Raw genomic sequence first — 22931 nt, 5'->3', positions numbered from 1 at the left:
TAATTTCAGGGACAACCTAATAAGAAAACAGAGTCAGGAGTGAGATCATAGGGTCATAAACCGGGAGTTAGAGGTGGACACAAAGCAAGAACCCCAGATAGCACCCACTGCTCTTCCAAGGTATCTGGGAGCCTGAGCCTGATGTGGCTCAGAGGACAGCTGCCTAGACACGTGATCAGAGGGAGGAACAGAAATAGGTCCCACAGTCACAGAGCACCTTCCCATCCAGCATGCTCCTCCTGGTTTTATAGATGGCCACTTTGGTCAATGCCAGGAGGAGGTAGACCAGGGGAATCTCATGACTTCATGGGGCCATGGACAGGCTGTGTGTAAATCAGGAGGTGCATGGAAAAGTGGAGGCAGAACCTTAGGAGAAGGTTCTGAAGGAGCCAGCAGAGGTGCTGCAAATGGCACACTCAAAATAAATGTGTGCCAGGGTCTCCCTCATGTTGCAGAAGGGGCAGGTGTTGGGGATGGGGGTGAACCGTGCCAAGTACATGCCCATGTTCATGTCTCCATGAAGGAGCCACCAGCTGATATCCCTGGTGGTCGTGGGACCAAGGTGGAATACAAGATGGCCCAACAGGGTTCCTCACCCACAAGAGATGGCAGAAGGGCCCGCCACTTAGTACAGGGGCAGGACACAAGGGTGAGTTAATGAAATGTGTGGAGCACGAGTGTGTACAGATGTTTCATAGAATCATAGAATCTCAGGGTTGGAAGGGACCTCAGGAGGTCATCTAGTTGCTTGGCGTTGCTCAGAAATGAACTGGCTGCAGATCATGCAGCTGGCTCAGATTGCAGGGGTGAGGTGGGACTCGCTTGGCAGGGGCCCGATGTAAAGGTCTGGAAGGCCGGGGCAAGGGGTGGGCGGGGAGCACCCTCCTGCAGGACCCAATCTGGGAAAGCCCAAGAGATGGCTGGTAAGGCTGTCTTCTCCTCCGAGAGTACGTGTCAAGGGGTATGAGGGGTGGAGAACCCCATGCACTGATCTAGCACCCAGGAATCCACCCAGTCCCCCCAGTTGTAGTCCAGAAGGTCTCCAGTCCTGGTGGTTCCTGCCAGGAACAGCCTCTGGCACAATGATGAGGACTCCAAGAAGGCCTGCACCTACTGAAATTCAGGAGGCAGGCAGGTGCAAGCCTGCCCGTGTCTGAAGGCCCCTCCCCCAGCCTAAGGGGACAAGCTACTGGACACAGGTTTCAAATAATTACAGAGGACAACTAATGAATAACAGGGTCAGGAGTGAGGGTCAGAGGTACAAAATCACGGATCTGGAAGGGGACACCGAGCAGAGAAACTCGGACAGTGATACTGCTCCTCAAAGATATCTAGGCAGCCAGGGGACACCACCTGGAGGAACTCTGCCTGGACAGTGGAGCTGAGGGAGGAATGGAAGTAGCCCCCACAGTCACAGAGCACCCCCTCATCCAGCATCCTCTTCCTGGCATTATAGATGGCCACCTTGGCCAGTGCCAGGAGATGGTTCTCGAGGAGGTCTAATGATTTCATGAGGATATGGACTGGGTGTGCCTAAATCAAAAAGTGTGGGGGGAGGAATTGTGGTCAGAACCTTAGGAGAAGGTTCTGGAAAAGGGGCTGCAACCTGGCACACTCCAAAAAACATGCGCCAGGGTTTCCCTCACACTGCAAAAAGGGCAGGCATCAGTGACAGGGGTGAACCGTGCAGGTATACGCCTGTGCTCATGAAATGTATGGCATACAAGCATCTACAGATGTGTCCCTTCCAACCCAGGGATAGCTGTCCCACATCCCCTGGAGTAAACACACACACACCAGAATAGTACAAGGAATATAGGAAAGGGAAATCCTTCACCACAGAGGGATGAATGGAGAAAAACAACAGGGGGGAAGATAGGAGGAGCAATAAAACAGGGTTACATCCAGCACAAGGCCCCAGTGGTACCACAGTCTGAAAGGGGCAGACACTGAGCAAGGAGTCCTGGGCAAGGTTCCAGTCTGGCAGTGAGTCTTCGGTGCCAGTAAAGTTTCCCCAGCAAACCCCCATGATGTCCTCACAGAGCAACAACCTCCCCAGTTAACTAGCTACAGCCTCCCTCTTTATTCCCAATGCAAAGTCACAAGCCCCAGTACTCACAGCCCCATACAGCTCTGGGTCAGGCTCTGGTTTGTCCTTCTCAGGTGACTCCTGCCCGACACAGTGCTCCTCCTGGCTCCAGTCCTGGGGTGGCCCCAGTCAGCCGCTTTGTCCCTCCGAGGCTCCAGGCTAGTTCTCTGCTGCTGCTTTACACAAGGGCCTGCTCGGTGTAGCCGTCTTGTCTGGAGCTACAGACATAGCCGCCCTGTCGCTCTCCCACTCCCCAAGCCCCTGAAGCAACATGCAATTCTGCTTCAGAACAAGGTTTTAAAGGGGCTATCAGGGTTCCCTCCCCACTCTGAACTCTAGGGTACAGATGTGGGGACCCGCATGAAAGACCCCCTAAGCTTATCTCTACCAGCTTAGGTTAAAAACTCCCCCAAGGCACAAATTCTTCCTTGTCCTTGGAACGGTAGCGCTGCCAACACCAAGTGAGTTAGACAAAGATTCAAGGAAAAGAACCACTTGGAGTTCCTGTTCCCCTCAAATCCCCCCAAGCCCCTTCACCCCCTTTCCTGGGGAGGCTTGAGAATAATATACCAACCAAATAGGTTAACAAAGTGGGCACAGACCAGCCCTTGGGTTTTTAGGACACTAAAAACCAATCAGGTTCTTAAAAGCAGAATTTTATTATAAAGAAAAAGTAAAAGAAGCACCTCTGTAAAATCAGGATGGAAGGTAATTTTACAGGGTAATCAGATTCAAAACACAGAGGATTCCCCTCTAGGCAAAACTTTAAAGTTACAAAATAAATAAATAAATAAAAATCAGGAGTAAACTTCCCTCTTAACCTAGGGAAAATTCACAAACTAAAACAAAAGATAATCCAATGCATTTCCTTCCAATTACTTATAATTTATAATCTTAGATGTTTAGTTTGGATATGGCTTTAGGAGATGTATTTCCCCTGCATTGGTTCCTTGCTGACCCAGAGAGAACACACAAAAAGAACAAAAACTAAAAACCTTCCCCACAGATTTGAAAGTAACTTCTCCCCACATTGGTCCTTTTGGTCAGGTGCCAGCCAGATTATTTGAGCTTCTTCACCCTTTACAGGTAAAGAGGGATTTTATGCTACCCTTAGCTGTGTGTTTATGACAGGGGCCATGCTCCCTGAACTCCAAGGACGTTACACTGGCAAATAACTAACTAAAGAATGTTAAGTAATTAACACTAGAACTATTTGTTAGAGTTTGAAAACAGACTAAGAACTATTTGTTCTTGAGGAACAGAATTCCTCAAGAATATTCAGCAGAGACTGCAATTCATGATTTTTCAGTGTATTCTCAAGAGATATGTTATATGTTGTTTTTATGACTGAGTCCCACCAATAGTGCACAAGACTGCCCATTGGCTTTGTGCTCTGTGATTGCCTCAGACTAGTGTTGTTAGTTTCTAACTTTCAGGAGCACTAACATTCAATCACAAAAAACAATGTAATATCTACAGGAGAAAGAGATCCCCATCTCTTACACCTTATAAATTTAGGGATGAATTCATGAAATTTAATATCATTATGTGCACATACCTGTTGAAACACTGTTTCCAACAGAATGTTTACATAGTTGTCTGGAAGCATATTGTTTGCCTACTTGTTTCACAGCCAATTTATATTCAATTCATATAGCTGCACGCATGAAATTTCAGACAAAAATACAGATGCACAAAAAAATCCCAGGCAGGCTATTATTTATTGTTTGTATCCCAGAAGTACCTAGAGGCCACAATTGGTGCTTCATGCTGTTCTAATGCAGAGCAAAAAGGCAGTTCCTCCCTAGAAGAACATACATCCAAATTGAAGCTAAGACGCAACAAGTAATTGTAACAACAATTGAAAAGAATGAGGGATAAATAATGAGGGTAAAAGTAACAAGATTACGAGTTTACAGTGGCCAACTATGTGCACGGATAGACAGTTTTGAGTTAGTTCATGTCTTTAATATAATTAAGTATGATAAATATCAGAAGTTCCTACTGGAGAGATCTGCTTAGCTGTAATCAGTTGGCAACTTACCACAGGCGTCCAGAAGAAGTTGGTCTTAAGGAGCTATTTGGAGGAGCACAGTGTAATGGATTTATGGATTAGTTTAGAGGGAGTGACCCTGCATAAGAGTCAGAATGGAAGAAAATGGGAAGGTGCTTGTGTGACAGGTGAACTAATGGATGATAGGGGCTGACAGCACTGGCAGAGCAGAAGAGGCAGGGTTGGATACAAGAGTAGACAGGTGGGGAAGGTTTAGATTGTGAAAGGCCCATAAAGGAGGAACAAAAAGCTTGCATATGATGTGTTCTATGGGACTCGAGAAGGGGACTGACATTGTTACTGTGACAGGTCAAAAAGGTGACTTTGCAACATCATTTTGACTGGACAGGAGAGTGAGGTGGGTGTCAGGAAGGTCCGAGAGGACGCAGATAAGCACCGGAGAGAATTTTAGTCATGTAGACTGAGGGAATAGGCCTGATAATGGAAATACGAGGGAGGAGGAAGTGGCAAGGCTTGGATACAGCTTGGCTGCATGGCTCTAGAGACGGTGAAGAGTCAGAGATGACTCATGATGAGTCTGAGTGACAGGAAGGATGGTAGCACTGTCAATGGTGACTGAGAATGCAGTGGAATCTCCAGAGGAATGAAAGGAGCTCAATTTTAACCAAGTTACAATGAAATAAACAGTAAAATATCCACAAGGAGATGATAGAGAGACAGGCCAAAATGCAAGACTGTGGAGAGGAATCAGGTCAGGAATGGATCTCCAAACAACTGAATTTGTGTCCAGGTGTCGGTTCATTGCAGTCTCACTCCCATTGAAGAAAAAGAAAGTTTTGTCATTTGCTTCAATGGAAGGCGCTTGCTTTCCCATTGCATTGCCGTTCAATTTGGCATTCTGTGCAGGGACTGGGGACACTGTGCTCCTCTTTGTAAATTGGCGAGTACCATACCAGAAACTCATTTACAGTATGAGGCCATTTGGGACCTACCCCAAATTAGGCACCTCCATGACTGTGAAGAGGCACTCTCTCTTTGGGGAGTACAGAAAGGCATGGAGCTGTCCAGCTGCTGTGACACTCAAAAATTGCAAGTGGGAAATGCACAAAATCGGCTAGACTTGCCCTTTGCTTTAGTCTTTCTGATATTAGATACAGAATGAGCTGACATTGCACAGCCTGTTTGGTAAATAGGAACCTCCCACAAAACAAAGTCAACTGGTTTGGCCCTGCCTGATACTAGCAAGTTTGTTGCTAATCACAAGATTTCTCACAGTGACACTAATAAGATGCAGTAACAGCTTAGAATTGAGTAGTGGTCCAGGTTTAAATAGTCCTTGGTGCAGGACTAGAACTGGGGTCTGTAAACTAGATACTGTGATCCCTCTGCTATTGAGTCATTCTGATGGCTTTTTGGCCCACTGACTATTTAAGTATTTCATACAAAGTGAAGCAGCTTCATCAGATGAGATTAAGAAAGCCCCTCCCCCAACTCTCCCTGTAGCTCAGTGCTTAGCATTGTCACTTGAGCAGTGAAAGACCTGGGTTCAAATGCTTGCTCTGAGACAAGAAGAGGTGGGATTTGAACCCTAGTCTCCCACAGCCAGGCTGAATGCTTTAAATACTGTGTATAAAAGGGCAGCACAACCTCCAAGTTGTCTTTTCTTTTCCCCCTTCAGACAGGGCTGACCTGGGTTAAACACCTAATTCCAGGGGAGGGTTCACAGCTGTGACTCCCAAGTAGCATTAAGTGGACTGAAGCCCAACTCTCTGCTCAACATTTGCTACTGGCTAGCTTCAGCAGCCTCCCACTCAGCTTCTGTGAATCCCATTCTTAGGTGCCCAATGCTCGACATCCATTTATAGGGAGCTTGTGTACCTGAGTCAGTGCTGAAGATTCCACTAAGTACCTAAAGTTAGGTGTTGCAACACTGAACCGAAGTCCTCTTTGTGGATCTAGCGCCACAGTGGATTTTGCTCCTTAAACTGTGATGCCATATAGAGTGGCCTTTTATGCCTGTGAATAGGGCAACCCTTGGGAATTAATGGGATGCCACCCCAAAATATGTGAAGCAAGAATGCTCTGCTGTCTTTTAGCTTTTTATAGTTAAACAAACCCTCAGCTGAACTATTGTAAATTCTTTAAAGGCCCATGCTCATGGATCAGATTACTACACCAGTGATGGCTGGCTTTCACATTCAGTTCACACACTTTCAGGAAACAGATGCAGATACCTGGTAAGTGGCAGCATCTGACTTAAAAATGTGTCATCAGCCTCAGACCTCTCAAGTAACATCTCATCTTGGTGGAAAATGTTAATCTAACTGGGGAACATATTTCAATGAGTGGAAATAAAGTCCCTCCTCTAGTTACTGACATACTGATTCACACCTTTGTGTTGAACCAGGAGCTCTTAAACACTCTAAGCCCAAAGGAATATGATTTCTGTTTCCAATATCATTTGCTGAAGCTGGCTTCTTGCTGCATCCCAACGTTTCCCAGCTGTTGTGCAATGACAAACAACTATAGGGTTTGGATTTTTATAACACTTTATTAAACAACAATTAATCATTCACTTCTACTGATCCAGATTATAAGAAGACAAAGATAGCATTGATAAAAGAAAACCAGCAAACATTTACTGCATTTTCATAACTTTACATCTCATTTGTGACTTGTGATTTGATAAAAATCTTGTAAGTGGCATTTTAAAAATAAAGAGCATATGACTTTGTCCCAACTTCAGTATTCTGTAACTGATAGATCACGTGCCAGATTCACCTCCGATGTAAGGTAATTGATGCCAATGGAATTATACTGGCAATTAATTTGGCTCCTTGTTTTCAGAGTGTTTTTGAAAGGTGCTAATGGAGATCACAGTAAATTGCAGACTAAATGGACTCCAGGACTAAATGGAGCATGTAGGATGGCATAGCTTATGTTCTACTGCAGCATATGCCATATACCAAGGGACTGCTTTCATTGGGCTTTGGGTCAGGCCCCCTGGACACAGTGCTAAGAAAATGCAACCATCAAAAATGGTTAATATGGTTTTTTTCATGAAGTGCAGCTTTAGGAAAGTAATGCATTGGAGCCCTGCCATCTAAAATACATTGATGGGTTGCAAGAAGGAGCCAAGGCAACTGTTTCCACAGTTCAGCTTAACCAATGGCTGCTCTTTAAAGATCAAGTCCTAATTCTCCTCTAATTTTAATCTTTTAGTAATTATTTGAGGCCAATGCTTAATATGATATTTATGGCCTTGCATACTTTGAGCAATGACAACAAAACAGTTCAGTTTTCATGTGTTATCCAAATAGAGACATTCCTCCAAATGCACATCAGTATGTGAGCAATCTCCCTATCATGATACATGTTCTGTCCGTCACTAAGTCATCTATTTAATCTATGTTTATAGCAGAGGCATTTCTAGTGCTCCTGTTGCCATTGTCTCTAAACACCAGTTAAAAAGCTATGAACCTAATCTTGCACCTAATTGTTACCAGGCATAGAGCTTATTATCCTTCAGTGGGACAGCTCATGGTAAGAAGCCTTATCTCCAGGAGCTACTCTTGGTAGGAATAGGCCCTCATTTAACATTCACATTGTCCAAAGGGATATAAAAATCGGACTTTCTGTGATCTCTAGTTGTTGTGTATATTCATATCAGTGTAACACAGGTTGAAAAATAAGATTGTATTTAACAAGGTAGCCATCATTGTAAACGTACAGGACTGAGTCTGAGGGGTTATAGTTGATACTTTGAATTATGGATAAAGTGTTAGAAACAATTATGCTAATTTTACCTTCCTGTTCAGTGTTTGTGTCATATGTGTAAAATATTTCCTCTTTCTGAGTGTGGACAGGTCTTGTGGCATATAGAATACCACATATGATGAAAGCGCTGGAAATGGACGGCTTGTACTGCCTTGTATTCCAAGTATGGAGCACATCAAGTGTGGTCTCATTGAGTTTGCTAATCATAATGTTACCCGTGTTGTCCTCGGTTGAATAAATTACCCACAATCCACTTTCATCCACAGCAAAGTCCATATCTTACCACTCAACACCAGCATAAGAGAAACGGCTACCATAAGTAGCATTCGGCAGAGTTTTCCTCACAGCCAGCCAATGTGTTTGTCTTTTAATCGAGCTTGCCCATATCTCTTGAATTAGGTACATTCTAATACATGAAGTTATTGTCAACGGTGGTGCCACTGCCTTCCCCATATTGAATTTTTAACTCTCTAGCATTTTTAATAGCAGCAAATCATCATGGGAATTATGAAGTCTGTAATATTCTAAGAGTCTCCCATCTGTGTTCAAAGGTGCAACCCAGTATAGGTCCTTCTGCGGAGTCCGAAGAGAGTAATCCCTACCCAGGAACCATATGTGAAGGAAAATCCTCTCCAGTTCAGCTGTACAACATAGGGCTGGCTGATATTCACAATTCCACCATGACCACAGCTGCCTGTAGGCAAAGAGAAAATGCAGGCTTTTCAAATAGGATGATTAGGAGAGAGGATTTAGTGTGTGCGCTTTATAAGAATCAGCACTGTTGCAAGAACAGAAATACATATATTTGTCAAAGATTTTCCTTGCACCATGTAAACAGCACATGGATTTCAGTTCTGTAGCGGTTCCAGTCTGACTGAAATACAGTGGTCATACCACTAGAACTGGGTTCATACTGAAAAAACAGCCAACAATCCAGCAACACATTTCAGAGATCTCAGTTTTTAGTCGGTCCTCACTTGCAGTAAATAAGTGATTAGCTTCCGTTTCAGATAAGTGACCAGTTTTCTGTTTCTACTTATTCTATGCTTTCCACCCCGCTGGGCTGGGAAATCACATAGAAAATATAATTTCAGAAGCATTTTAGGTCATTTTCTCCTGCAGTGGAGCACAGTTCTGGAAATATGGGAAACAAGAAGGAACATCTTTGTCTCACTGTACCTCCGTGAGTTTTGGAAGGTGGAGGGAGAATTAGCAGCACTAGTTCAGGAGGCTCATTTCAGATTACCAATCAACTGTCAAAATAACCACTTTAAAACAATACTTCAGAGAGCCTTTCATCTGAGGCTATCAAAGCAATTCAGATATTAATGAGCATAGCCTCACAACAGCTCTATAAAGCGGAGGTAAATATCCTCCGTTTACATGTGAGGTAACTATAAAGTGACCATACAACCTATTTCAACCACGATAGTCTTGGTTTTTCTTATGATTCCCCAGGGTAACTGAAATATCCTGGTTTGTTTTTGTTTTTTCATTTCATTAGCCAAAATATTTGTTTTTTTATAGCTACACGATGCTTGTTCAAGATGTATTGCTGGCTGAGTAGCATTTGCACTGTTTACTGAGAACAAACAGCCCGTGGAATGACCTTTCAGGGTAATGAACAATGTCTGGGATGAAGAGAACTTGAATGAAAGTAAATGCTATCAAAGCTGTTCCTTTGTTCAGAGCGACTGTTGATGACACTTGTTCAATGTTTCACAATCAATGTAGAACACTAAAATATTGGAAAAAATCCTCCACTCCAAAATATGCAGGTCTCCCTGGGTCAGAAGCTGGCAGTGGTGACACCAGCACACTTAAAAATAAAAGTTTCCTTTTGCCTGACTCTTTGCAGCACTAAAAGATGTCCCCATGAACATGTGCCAGTTTTTTCCCTTTAAAAGCATGGTCATCTGAGACACACATGCTAAGTGACCTGCACAGTCACACAGCAAGTGAATGGCAGTGCCAAGACTCGAACCAACATTCCCTAACTCAAAGTCAGGTGCTTTAACCACTAGACATTAATCCCTCTTAGAGGTGAAGTAACGTTTACCTGCCAAGACCTGAGTTTTATTTTTCTATTAATTGATCAATTCAGGGCAACAGCTGCTGCTATCAAATCACTGCAGAGGTTGCACATGCTCTAGTGCAGGGGTCTCAAATAAAGTGGGTTATTTTCTGCTGCCCGCAAGCTCCTCAAAGCCCCCCTGCCCTCCCCCAGCGTTTACCTAGAGCGGTTCTGGCCCAGCGCGCACCGGGGGCAGGGCAGGCGCTGCGGGAAGAGGAAAGAACCTGGGGTAGGAGAGGCGCAGGGGTGTGTGTTGATCTTGCTTCAGGCACCGCTCCCAGCAGCTCCCATTGGCAGTTCCCCCCCCGCCCCAGAAGACTCAGTTCCTGGCCAATGGGAAATGCTGGGGGCAGTGCCTGCTCCTCTCCTCCCCCACATTCCAGCTGCTTCCCAGAGCGGCGCGGGGGCAGGGCAGGCAGGCAAGGAGCATGCCCTGCCCCCCAGTGCGTGCCGGGCCAGAGCCTGCCCCCCAAGCCCCTCCTGCAGTTGAACCCCCCACCCTGAGCCCCTTGCCACCCCTGCACCCCAACCCCCTGCCACACCCCTCATGCACCCCAACCCACTGCCATGAGTCCCCTGCCGCACCCTGACACCCTGCCATATCCTGCATCCTGACCCCCTGCCCTGAGCCCCCAGCTGCACCCCTCCTACACCCCAACCACCTTCCCTGAGCTGCCTGCCGCACCCTGCACCCGACCTCCTGCCCTGAGACCCCTGCTGCACCCCACACCTCTCCTGCAGCCCAACCCCTTTCCCTGAGCCTCCTGCCATACCCTGCACCCTGACCCCCTGCCCTGAGCCCCCTGCCACACCCCACACCCCTCCTGCACCCCCTGCAGGCACGGAGGGGGTGGGGTCGGGGTGGGGATTTTGGAGAAGGGGTTGGAATGGGGGCAGGGAAGGGGTGGGAAGAGGCAGGGCAGAGGCGAGGCCTCATGGAAGGGGTGGAGTGGGGACAGGGCCAAGGACGGCGGGGGGGAGGTGTCAGTAATGCGGCCCTCGGGCCAATGTACTAGTCCTCATGTGGCCCTCGTGGTCATTTGAGTTTGAGACCCCTGCTTTATCCCAAAGTGAAAGGGAACTTTTTTGCAACTGGCTTTTAAATGTATGGGAGGGTTATTGAAAAGTATATGGAGGCAAACTTGGTTTGCTGTGTTTATAAAGCTGCTGATTTGTGTGTGAGAGAGGTCTGTGCAAGGCACAGGTGTAGGTTTTTTTTAAGTACTTGGTTTGTTTTAAAGCAACAGGGTTTATTACTGTGCAAAAGTGGTTTAAAATGGATTTTAAAATCAGTTTGTTTTTTTATTCTACAAAATGAGATGTATTTTAAATAAATGTTTGTGAGTTTTTTGTTTGTTTGTTTGTTGTTTTTTGTTTTAAGTGGTAGAAATAAACTCAAAACGTGTGTTGTACAGCCTGAAATGAATTATTTGTTTTAAAGCTATGACTTTTTAAATAGAAAAACACCCTAAGGAATATTTCGTTTTTAAGTTTACAAGAAAGTGTCATGTGTTTTATAATAATGTTGTTTGCTCCACAGTACAGTCAAAACATGAGAGATCCTTAGACCAGAGGGCAAACAAGCTCAAAAGAAAAAGGAAAGAGACAGCTGCAAAGGAAAATTCACCAGCATCGGTGACTCATGGATGGATGAAGCCCAGTAAATATATTTTGCTTATTGGTTTGGTTTCTCTATGAGGTTTTGTATTTTAAGTAAATACATAGGTGTGGGTGAGAAAGATGATAAAGTTCAGTTTTGTAAAATGATTCCCCCTCCCCGCCATAGGCACTTTTCTGATAATGCTGTAGACAGAGCTACAAGGACACCTCCTCCAGAACTGCCAACGAACCAGGGCCGTCTCTGCTTTGAGACCTTTAACAAGGCAAAACAGCACAAGAGTGCAGATGAAGCATCCGGGCAGTTCAAACCTCATATACGTCAAACACAAGGGCAAGACAAGACTCTGGATAAAAACAACCACAACTCCAGTTCCTCAGCGGCCACTGCCACACCAAACCCTGAGAAAACTGTGAGCGAAAATGCCCACCTTCACAAACCCAGAGCACTGACGATAGGGGTTCTGAACATGCACAAAAACACACACATTCACAAACCCGGAGCATGCTTAAAACAGCCCTGGGGGAAGGTTGTGGCTGGTTGCTGCTAAGCTGGGCTGATTGGGAAGTGGCTGCAGCTGGGCCACACCCCAATCAGGCCCAGCTGGTCCCTATAAAAGTCTGTGAGCCAGAGGCCCAGAAGAACTCTCTCTGCATTCAGAGAAAGAAGGGCCTGGTGGCAGAGAGCTAGAGACAGAGTACCTGAGTGGAGCAGGGCTGGGGACAGGCTGAGGAGCTGGGGCGCTCCAGCCTGGAAAGCCCCAGGCTGTGGCCTAGCAGAAGGCCAAGGGGTACCGGAGGTTGCAAAGGGCAGCCCATGGGTAGGCCAAGACAGCAGGTCCAAATCCTCCTTGCCAGTGATGAGTAGGCTGGTACTGCAGTCTGCCCCAGGGCATGGGGGCTAGATGGATGACTGGCAGTAGCCTGATACTGAGGTGAGGTGGGAATAATGGGTGGGGGTTCTCCAGGGAGAGGAGACCTTAGGACTGAGGGGTTACTGCCAGGGGGCAGCATCCCAGGTAAAAGGGCACCGGGGTCCAGGGAGGGACACGGGGGCCAGAGGACAGGCAGATCACCCGACTTCAGAGGGCGCTCTGGAGCTGGAATGAGCTAATTCCCAGAAGTCACCAACAGGAGGTGCCGCAGGGGTGGGTCCACTCATCTACAGACTGACAAACCAGTCTCCCAAAACCATAAGCTCATCACAGCTCCCCTCTATTCTATATTCTAGTGTTTGGGAAGAGTTTGATGCTTCATTCAGAAAACTGATGGATGCTGTATCCTCGGGGAGGCTAAAAGAACGGCATTCTAAAAAGAATTGGGAAAAATATGACACTTTGTTCAGAACACTGGTGAACTCTGTATCCTCAAGGGGCCTAACAAATGACAGCAACTCGCTTACTGGATGCTGAAATGAGTCTGTTCTTCAAAGAACTGACTTAGCCAAATACTAAAAGGCTAAACTTTACAGTGTCATGCTTCAAAGGTATCTAATGTACATGAAGCAGAGCGATGCAGATAAAGTGAAAGTCAGTCTGTTTCTACCAGAACAGGAACAGAATGTAACTGCTAAACCCCCAGAAACACCAAAGACCTCAGACTCTGTTGCTCAGGAGGTGTTGGATAATGTGAATAAGCATTATAAGAAAAATGCATTAGTATTGCTAAATAAGCTGGGCCAGGATAAAAATTTCTCTTCATGGAATGATAAAGGGGCTTTTGTGAAAAAGGCTCTGTGGTTAATGGTTCTAACATGCTCAACTTAGTCAGGGCCATCACCCAGACGCGCTCTGTTCCTAGCAGACATGTACCTAAAGAATGGGATGTGTTTATCAAAGACCCTTGGGTACCAAGACAAACTCTGAAGTTCTCATGGGGGTGGTGAAGGAGTCCATGTTTCCTCTCAGCAGCCTTTCCACAATGTCTAAAACACGTGTCCTTGGTAAGAGATGGCCTCCTCTGTGTGGCGCTGGGACTTATGGGGTAATGCTGCTGCAGAGGGTTTTGGAAGGAGTTCTTAGTGGAGTCATATGGCCCACTTCTGGACGGGTCACCCAGAACTCACCCTGATTGGTCAAAATCTCCCCTTGGGGTGGTCCTATCAGGGCAAAACCCATCCTAATTAATAGAGGGCAGTGGGAGGAGTTCTTAGAGGGGTCACATGACACACTTTGCTTCTGGTCATGCGGCCACCTTGACCCTGGAAGTAATACTCCCATGGGGCGGGACTTCTGGTGACAGGTAAGAGGGACTAAGCGGTCATGCGGCGGGGTTAGCATTTGATTGATGGTAGGGTCCTTATACTACTGTCAAGTGTCCGAGTCAAGAATGGTTGAGTATGTCCATGCAGAACCAGAGCCAAGGTCCAAGTCCAAGTCAGAGGTCAAAGCCCCATGGTCAGACCAAAGATCAGCCAAGTCCATGCCAAGCGAAGTCCAGATACAGGCCGAAGGTCAAATCCGGATAGTCAAAATCTGAGGGGTTGGAGAAGATCAGGAGGAGGAGGCAATGCTGGAGAGGGTGGGTGGAGGGTGAAGAAACCGTAGGGCAGGGCAGGGGGCACATGCAGGCAAGAACGAGGATGACTTACTTGAGCCCTAGAGACCCATCATCGGGGGACTCCCTTCCTAGCAATAACAGAAGCACAGCAGGATGACAAAGATGTCTCTGACCCTGGGGTCCAAGCCAAGGGGAGCTCCCATCCAGGCTATGTGCCAGGATGCCATCACCCTCCCTGTTCATTTCACACTCACAGACCCTCTAGCCAGAGGGGAGAATAAAGGGGAGAAAGCAAAGGTGCCCCTGAGGGAAAGGCTCTTTGGTTACCTTGTCCCCTATCAGCTGTCCGGCTTCACCCAGGATGGAATATGTGAGCACCAGCCCAGCTTGGCTGACACAGAGCTAGGGGTCGTGTATGGCCAGAAGCGCCGCCTGGAGGAAAGTTCTTCTTTGGTCTTCTGTGAAGATCTTTCCAAAGACCTAAAGCCAAAAGCACCAGAGCCCTTGCAATTGTCCAGAACAAGACTCCAAATCCCCTCTAGTGTCTCACAAGGTGGATAAGAGTCCTGGGGCAGCCAACCTTTGGGGTCCAATGGACCAAGAACCCCCTTCAGTAAGAGGCTACAGGCACTGAGGCCTCGAATAGCTCCTTCTGGAGCAGGATTCACCGCAGGTGTCATGAGATGCTGGGAATGTGTCTGCGCGCTCTGGAACCCAGCTCACACAGACAACAAATGACACTCTACTGCTCCCAGCAGCGATAGCCCCTGCAGCTCACCCACTAGAGGTTAGAGGCCTTTTAGATCTGGTTAATTCCCACTCCTCACCCCATTGACATTTCCATGAGCCTCACATACTCTGCTGGAAATAAATAGCAGGCTCTTGCCCTGTGTCCATGACACACTCTCTGCAGGGGAAGTCAGATCCACACCTGAGCTGCTGCAATACACCGGTGGAGAGTCCTTACCTCTCCCACCCTGGCCATGTTTCTGTAGCCCAGGCGTTCGGTGTCCTGGAGCCCGTCCTGACACCACAACTCTCTTGCCTCTCTGATGTTCAGCCCTGGGGGAGAAAGACGCACCCATTGGGGAGGTTTGGCCTTCCGCTTTCAGTGCCTGTTTCCTTCTGGGTGCACACTGGCCAGGGTCCTCATGGCATCCATGGCCATATGGAATCGCAGGGTCCATACCAGGCAGTTTAGTACCAGAAGGGGGATTTGTTTCAGCCATCACAGTAATAATGTGACCCTTATAGTCATTGTGCTTTGGGAGTGGGTGCCTGTTAATGGTGGTGTCTAATACTGAGAACCCCCCACACCCACTGAAGTCAGGATCTGGCCCTGGCTACCCAACTGGTGACATCCTACCTACAAGCTTTGTGTCCGTCCCCTGTGGTCCCTGCTCCTGCCCCTGCCCTCATGATGGGCTCTTTCCCTCCATGTGTCTCAATAGCTCCGTTCCTGTCCCCTCATGAGCTGGCTGTCCCGTACGGGGGTGGGCTGATTTCCCTGGGCTGGGGGACAGAGCCGGGCTCTGAGATAAAGCAGCCAATTTCCCTGGCACATTCACACTCATTTCCCTAATTCGGAGAGAGGGGAAGAGAAAGAGTCATCATGCAAGGCGGGATCGGTCTCAGAGGAGGGGGCTTCTTTCTGTAGGGTCCCATTGCCCAGCAGAGGGAGTCTCAAAGGGGGGGCCTTGTTTGCCTTGTTTCTATTGGGGTTCCTCTTCCCCACTACAGTGGGTCTAAATACAGAGGCCTTAGTTCTATAGGCGTCCCAATGGCCAGCTGGAGCTAGTCTCTGAGAGGCTCGTTTCCATGGGGTCCCATTGCCCAGCTGGGTTTCTTACCCCTCTTCTGGAGCAGGAGCCTCTGCAGCTAATATATCCCACCCCTGGCGTGCCAGCTGATGTCGTTGGCAGGTGAGATACATAAAGACCCAGCTGCAGCACAAAGTCGCCTGCCTTGGAGAAGGCGGAGGAGGTCTGGTGGATGGAGGTTGAGAGGGGAATCCATCAACATTCTCCCTTCAGCTCTCCAGCTCCCCTGGACCTGAGCTCTGCTCCCACCCCTTTGTAGGAGGCGCTGGGGGAGAGGAGCGAGAGCCCTCTTTCTCTCTGCCCCCAAGGGAGCTCGGAGCAAAGGGAGCAGGGCAAGGGCCCTCACTGAGCACTCGCTGCCTCGCTGCTCCAGAATAACAAGGGCCCTGAGGCCAGGCACGACCCTGCCAGCCAGCGGTCTATGGAATGCAGTCCCTTACGGACCCAGGGGGGACCAATTAGCCAGGGGATGAGGAACTTGACTCTGCAGGATGCTGGGGTCAGAGGTCACTTACATCAAATCCAGGCAGGGAGGTGGCAAACAGGAGCAGGGCTGTGCTGGTCTGTACGGCCCTTGCTCTCTCCTGGGTGTTTTTTGACTGGAGAGAGAGATGGACGTGCTGCGGGAGAAGGAGGCAGGGGAGGGTCAGCGGGCAGGTGTACATGCTCTACAAATGAGCCTCTCCCCCTCCCCAAGGGGCTGAGACTTTGTGCTCAGGGTGGAATAGCCGAGCCCTGGTCGCAGAACTTGAAAAGGGGGTTTGTGACACTGCCCGCGTCGTGCTGGGCACAAGCTCCTTGTCTCTCCAGGCTGCGACAATGGTCAGTTGTGGGGCTGGTCTATTTGCTCTGAACTCCTGATCCATGAACAGCACGTCAGGATCAAGGCACATGCCCTGGACCCCAGACCCCAGCTGCAAAGGCCTTGGTAGGATGGATGGAACGGCCGTGAGGACAATCCCTCTATGATTCTATGAACTGCAGTGTCCCTAGGATAGAAGATCTGATTCCCTGAGGCTCCTCCTGTATCTCAGGGTCTCCCTAGAGAGGAGCCAGTGACTTTTCTCTGAGGCTCATGTCCTGTATCTCACAGAGGTTTCAGCCTCACAGGCCCCAGCTAGGCCTGGTGCTCACTGTTAGTGATTAATGCAACCGTGCAGAGCTCTGGCTGACAGTCCCAGCTCCTTCCCCCTGCACTGGCAGCTCTCGGAACATGTGGCCGGCTGGGTCCAAGCAGGGAGGACACAATGGAAATGTGGTTCTTCTAGTCTCTCCTTTGCTGCCCTCCCACAGAGTTCAGGGGCAATTCCACCCCAGACCGTCCATTCTACTCACCTCCAGGAGGTGCTGCAGCTTCTCCATGGTGGGGGTCTCTGTCAGCCGGCCCCTGAGGATGGTGTCCAGGATCCGCGAATAGCGGTTGTGCAGAGCCTGCAAGAAGAGGGATCACCTGTCAGTTATGGGACATGGGGCTACACCAGTCAGGGGACAATTAGGAGGATTCTCCAGGAGCCCTGGCAAGACTCAAAAGGCACATCCTGGCCTCTCCCATTCACATCCCTCCAGGGACACTTAGCAAGAGTTCATGGCGGGATGCCTGCTGCCTCTTCAATCCTTGCTCTTAGCAGTTCTATGTGCAGGGCCTGGTACCCAGCAGAGTATGGACCAGCCAAACTGCAATGGGTGGGAGGTAGGATCCCCGGGATAGTCCAGGCAGGAGATCAGAGAATGAGGAGAGGAGAGAAGGCTGGGATCAGCCACGGAGGGGTAACGCAATCCCCTCTGAATCCCTGATCCATGAACAGCACGTCATGATCAAGGCACATGCCCTGGACCCCAGACCCAAACCAGCTTCAGGGCTCAGGACCTCCATGGGGTTGGACAGGGAAAGCCACCCCCTTCCCGAAAGCAGTGTCGCCCTGGGGTTGTAACTTCGACAGTGTCTGCGGGGACCTTGGCCTGTGTGGGACAAATGTCCCCACTTTGGGGTGCCAGATAATAGAGGAGATGTGTTCCCCCATTGGGGGTGAGGGATTCTCTGGTACAAGACCCCCTGCCTGGGTGGGGATGGAACAAGGAGCAGGACAGACTCGGTGGCAGCGCAGCTGGGGGATTTTTGTACCTCAGCTCTGCCCTGGAGGTGCTGCTGGATCACCATGATGGTATCTTCCTCAGGGGACAAATCCTGCTCCTCCTCCTCCTCCTCCTCAACGCACTCCTCCTCTTCCTCCTCCTCAGCCCATGACACCTGGGCACTTGAGGTGTCTGCACCAGGGAGGGAAGGAGAAAGTTTAATCCCTTCTGCTGCTGGAGAGATGCAGTGGACAGAGAAGGCTCCATGTTTCCCCTTTCTCTGTAAGGAACCCCATGGCAGCAAGGGCCCCACCCTGCCCCTCCCAGAGACGTCCTCAGCCCCATCAGCCTCAGGGCCCCATGGCAGTCAAACCCCCCCAAAAAAGATCAAGGGAGGCTGGAGCTCCCCGACTCCGCCCAGCATCCCCGGCCATGGGGCGTGGCTGTGCCACCCCCACTGGTTTTAGGGGGCTCACATAGGTCAGTCCCAGTGCCTTGGTGAGCCGATGGGCACAGGGTGTTACCAGTCCTCCTCCCTTTCCACTGGGTCTCCCCTCACCTCCAAAGAGGGAGCCTTTAAATTCAGGGCTGCCAGACCCCACGGAGGAGCTGCTGGCCCCGCAGGAGTATGCAGAGCTGCTGGTGTTTGTCGCGCAGTCGCTCAACTCCTGCTCTGGGCTGGCAGGAGGCTCCTCTATGGCCAGGGTGGGGCTGGCAGGAGTCTTCTCGGTCGCCAGGGTGGGGCTGGCGGGAGGCTCCGCAGTCGCCAGGGTGGGGCTGGCAGGAGGCTCCTCTGGGGACAGGGTGGGGCTGGCGGGAGGCTCCTTGGGGGCCAGGGTCGGGCTGGCGCAGGGCTCTTCAGTTGCCATGGTGGTGGATGGATCCTGCTGGGCCCTGGGGTGCAGCTCCTCGCTCTTTGGCTTCCTGCGAAGGAAGCCCCAGAGCTGCCTTCCCCGGCTCCTGCCCTCTCCTGGCTCTCTCCTCCATAGCTGAACCCGGGGCCACCTCCATTTCGGCCCAGAAGGTGCCTCAGGGTCAGCTAGGGGAGCTGGTGTCTTCCTCCTCCTCCAGCATGTGACGCAGCTCCTCTCTTTCCCCTGGCCACAACCCTCTTCCCCACCCGTGGGGACAGAGGGGCCGCTCTCCTCCTGGGAAGGCTGGCTGATGTTTATTGCTGGCTCTGGAGCCACCTGCCCGGCTTTCCTCCTGAGCATCTGCCTTATTCGCTCCATCCTGGAACTGAGTGGGGAGCAGCCATGAGTCTGCCTTCAAAGCAGCCTCTCATTAACGAGCCTACCTGCTCCCTTGCCCACCTCCCTTCTGCTGAGGCAATTTATCCTCCTGACACATCCCACCCCAGGGCACAGGAACCCCCAACCTGGGGAACAAACCCTGACAAGGGATGGGCTGGGAGTCCTAGTGGTGGGATATTCCCACCACACTGGGGATGGCTCTGGAGAACTCCACTTACTTGGTCTAGATCAGATGGAGCTGGATGGCAGATGCTCAGGGTTGCTCCTCCCTTCACCCTCCTCGATCTCCTGCACCCAGGTGGCCTGCAACGGGTGCCGCACAATGCCCTGCCAGCAGGGCAAGGGGTAGAAACCAGAGACCGAAACTGGCTGTGAAAACAATACAATGCCACTAGCGGAACACTCCTGGGACACTCCATAGCTGTACCGGGGGCCACCTCCATTTGGGCCCAGAAGGTGCCTCAGGGTCAGCTAGGGGAGCTGGTGTCTTCCTCCTCCTCCAGAAAGCCAGAGTTGGGAAGTGCCAGCAGGACTCGATTCCCAGTCTCCCTGGCTCCGAGTGTGATCTGTTGTAGTGACTGATGGATTTGCTCCTTGTCCCCCATCCAAAGCCAATAATACATCTCTTTATTTTCAGTCATAAGTTAGACCTTCTCAGCACCCCTCTGTCGCCTGCAGCCGTCAGATGTTCCTTGGATTAGGGAGGCTTGGATGCTAAGAGAATTGGAATTATTTTACTGGCTTCCTGGGTGTTACTAGCCCATGAGGGTCTCAGTCTGGCCCCCAAGGCCTACACTCCCAAACACTAAAGATCAGGATGGGTTGATTTCATCCAAGTTTTTTGTATTTGCATTTTTGAATTATTTTCCGAATGAAAGATTAATTCTCATGAAATCTTAGAGCTGGCAGATGACAGAACAAGGAGCAATGCTCTCAAGTTGCAGTGTGGAAGGCTTGGATATTAGGAAAAACTTTTTCACTAGGAGGGTGGTGATGCCTTTGAATCTGCTAGGATAGAGTCCCCTATCTTGTATCTATATCTAGAGCCTATATTTTTTCTTACCTTCTACACAGATGACAATGTCTTTGAAAAAAATCCACATCGGAATGACAAACACACACACTGAATCTCCTGCAAACCAATGTCTCTTGATCCTCAGTGAGAGACCGCGAGATGGAGGCTTGCTGCAGCAAGGCTACAGGGCTCTCCGAGGTTCCCCCTGCCCCGCATCCCTGTCCTGCCTGGCTGTTGTCAAGGGAGCTCTGTGAGGTCACAGACGCCTCATCATCTTTGCCCAATATGCTGAGTTCCTGCCAAAGGCCTTTGTGAAGTCACTGCCACACCCACCTTTCCTGGCAGGCCTGATGTCTGCCCCTACCCAGCCCACATGGATGTTTGAGCTGCACCCCAGATCACCCCACTTGCTCATTATTGATTCTGGGGAGCAAGCAGGATACCCAGTAAAACAGCAGAGTCTGTTCCTCACCCCACACTGAGCTTTCCATAGAGGTTATGAAACAATTCGATCTCCTAATCTGGCCTCTATTTCACAGGCTATGCAATTTCACACACTTTGCACCATGTGAAGCCCAGTTACTTGTACTTCACTAAAAGGCACCTTCCAGAATGACAGGCAGTTGTGACGTGAAGACACCAGGAAACCGAGACTCCACCTCTCCCCATCCTGCTGGGAGCCCCCCCAGCCAGGAGAACCCAGGAGGGGTCTCCTAGCTGTTTCTCTGCCAGGCTGGGGACAGGACTTCCTCTCCGTGGGGATATCAGATGCACCTACAGAGGCAATGCAGAAGTAAGTGTGCTGCATCAGTCCAGTGTTGGGCTCAGGGCTTTGGTCTTGGCAGCTTCTGCTCCAGTCACGTCTCTGGGTGCCCGGACTCAGAGCTTCTGGCCCCCCGTGGGGTCAGCCAGTGCTGGGACACCGGGCTCAGGACTTTCATGCCCCTCCCCACTCCTGCCAGCCCTCTGGGTGCCTGGGCTCAGGGCTTCTGCCCAGCCTCAGCAGTGGGGGCTCGGGGCTTCCCTTGCAGTTCCTTCTGGGGCTCAGGGGTCTATTTCTCTGGATGCACCGAAAATGGTATGAGCTGAGGTGCTCCCAAGTAGTAGATAGGAGCTGAGGTGCTGCCAACAGCAGGGACCCACCTGCACATCTGCTCTAGCTTCAGAAAGGTTGCTGGCTGCTGCTCTTGGAGCCCAGGTCTGAAGGCAGCACACAAGTGAGGGTGACAATGCTGTGACCCCCCCCCCCCAACAACCTCTGAACTCCCCCATTCTCCCAGTTTGGTCAGGACCCCCATGGTTACAATACCAGGAAATGTCAGGTGGAAACATCAAAATGGTGATGTTGGTCAATTTCAAGGCCAGAGGGTTTGTAAACTAGTCAAAGTGAGCCCTGAATTTGGTAGGGACCTGGCTGTTATGGAGGCCCGAGCAGGTTTGCACTCCCCGTTCTCCTGAAAGGCCATGGAGAATTCCTGCTGCCTGAGAAACTTCCCAGAATAAGCTACCAGGACTGGAGGGAAATGAAGGAAACCAACCAAAGCCTGAGCTAGGATGGAGAGCATTGATCCAAGCCGTGTTTGAACCCCTCCACCCCCACCTGCCTGCCTGCGGTGAAACGGACAGAGGGGCACTGATTTCTAGTTGTGAACTTGCTACAGACTGTGGGCTTCAGCACAAGCCGTACAGCCCATACTCTGAACTCTTGGATAAACAGCAAAGCTGGCTTTTCTGAAACCTTTTCCCCCAGTGCTCTGCATCCACTTTGCATTGTGCCCAGCAGAGGCTGGTGGAGGGGAGGGGAAGGGAGATGAGGCCATGCAAATATTGTGGCATCGGCACTACCCCACAGACACACACTCAGCAATGCAGGGCATAATATCCAGGACAGTAAATTATTTGGCCATAACCTACCAAATCCTCAGTGTTGAAAGTCCAATTTCTCTAGAAAACAATGGGAGGGAGGGGTTAGAGAGTTGCAGTAACCACCTGGACTTCCGGTCTCTGGCCAGACACATCCCCCTCTGCAGAGTTTTCACTGCTATCATCTCCAAACTGGTCCTCCTGATCTAATGTGAGGTCACATCCTGGCCTTTAGGGACATTGGCAGGATCTTCCCTGTTCCCAGCTGCAGCATCACCCTTGTTATCCTGCCTGATAAGGATCCCGCCAGGGCTCAGCAAAATGGCATGTGTCATGACAGGCTCTTTGCTGAGGGCCCTTGACAACGCCCAATTGAGATCTGAATTGGACGGGCAGGTGCAGGTGTATTTTCTGACTTTTTACTGGATTCCTGGACCCTCTCATGCTGCTGCTGCAAATGTTCCTTCTCTCTCAGCGCTGAGCAGCAGAATGCTCCCTGCCCTTTGGCTGTGCGACACAGACGTCTAGTCCTGCTGCTCTGAAAGAAACCGTCTTCACAGCTCTTGTCCTGGCAGATATTGATTAAAATCTTACCATGCTCCTCTAAGTGTATTTGTGATTGGACATGCTTCTTGCTAGAGGGGATTTTCAGACACATGAACTGCATGAAACCGAGGGAAAGACAAAGAGAAGCATCAACATGTCTAAGAACTTGAACAATATTTGAAGACCATATATTGGTGTCTAACTACCTCCTGCTGCCGGGAGAGGCAACTGGTATTTTAACGACACACTCACCCCGCTTGTGCCTGACCTAGAATTCAGGAGGGATAGCTT

At 49.8% G+C, this 22931-nt stretch overlaps 1 protein-coding gene and 1 long non-coding RNA gene across 2 annotated transcripts in view; one reads left to right on the top strand and one right to left on the bottom strand.

Annotated features, from left to right (window-relative positions):
- LOC123347552 (antigen WC1.1-like) overlaps positions 1-22931 on the top strand; it is an 838191-nt gene that overhangs the window by 166313 nt on the left and 648947 nt on the right. The window lies entirely within an intron of this gene.
- On the bottom strand, positions 15971-17472 carry LOC123355924. Its single transcript, XR_006575238.1, has 3 exons — positions 17226-17472; positions 16406-16510; positions 15971-16055 (listed from the first exon to the last, which is right to left on the bottom strand). It is a non-coding gene; the product is annotated as an uncharacterized LOC123355924 (long non-coding RNA).

The sequence above is a fragment of the Mauremys mutica genome, chromosome 1 (assembly GCF_020497125.1).
Source record: "Mauremys mutica isolate MM-2020 ecotype Southern chromosome 1, ASM2049712v1, whole genome shotgun sequence".
Taxonomy (NCBI): Eukaryota; Metazoa; Chordata; order Testudines; family Geoemydidae; genus Mauremys; species Mauremys mutica.
The sequence above is the reverse complement of the archived record's forward strand: the minus strand, read 5'-3'. Positions and strand labels throughout refer to the sequence as shown.